This window comes from Sphaerodactylus townsendi, linkage group LG08, assembly GCF_021028975.2.
Source record: "Sphaerodactylus townsendi isolate TG3544 linkage group LG08, MPM_Stown_v2.3, whole genome shotgun sequence".
Taxonomy (NCBI): Eukaryota; Metazoa; Chordata; class Lepidosauria; order Squamata; family Sphaerodactylidae; genus Sphaerodactylus; species Sphaerodactylus townsendi.
Window position 1 is genome coordinate 84742201 of NC_059432.1, and position 464 is coordinate 84742664.

The following is a 464-nucleotide window of genomic DNA, read 5'->3' on the forward strand; positions in this document are numbered from 1 at the left end:
AAACCTTACCTGTGTCAGTCTTGTCTTAGTTCCAGTGAGTCCTTGAAATAGCTTTGTCAGAATAAAAGACACATATCTCATAGGGAGAGTATTTCTGCACTCTTCTATGTGAAGTTATCACCAGGGTTTTGAGTTCTCTTGTTTGGTACACTGTCTTTAGTGTCAGTAGTCTAGACATATACCATAGTGAAAAAAGAATAATCTGTGTTGTCTGTGCATCCTGATATAAATCTTGTTCCTGCTCACAGGTTAAGGTATATCTAGAGTTTGGAGACAATGTGTCTGCTAGTGAAGGAATTTGTTTCACTAGGTGCCAGTTAAGAATATAGGTATCTGCCTTATCAGTCAGACCATTAATCTACCACATCCAGTGTCATCTGCTGTGATTGGCAGCAGCGTTCCAAGATCAAAGGCAGAGTTCTTTTCTAGCTGAGCTCTTTAAGTGGAAATTCCAAAGACGGTGT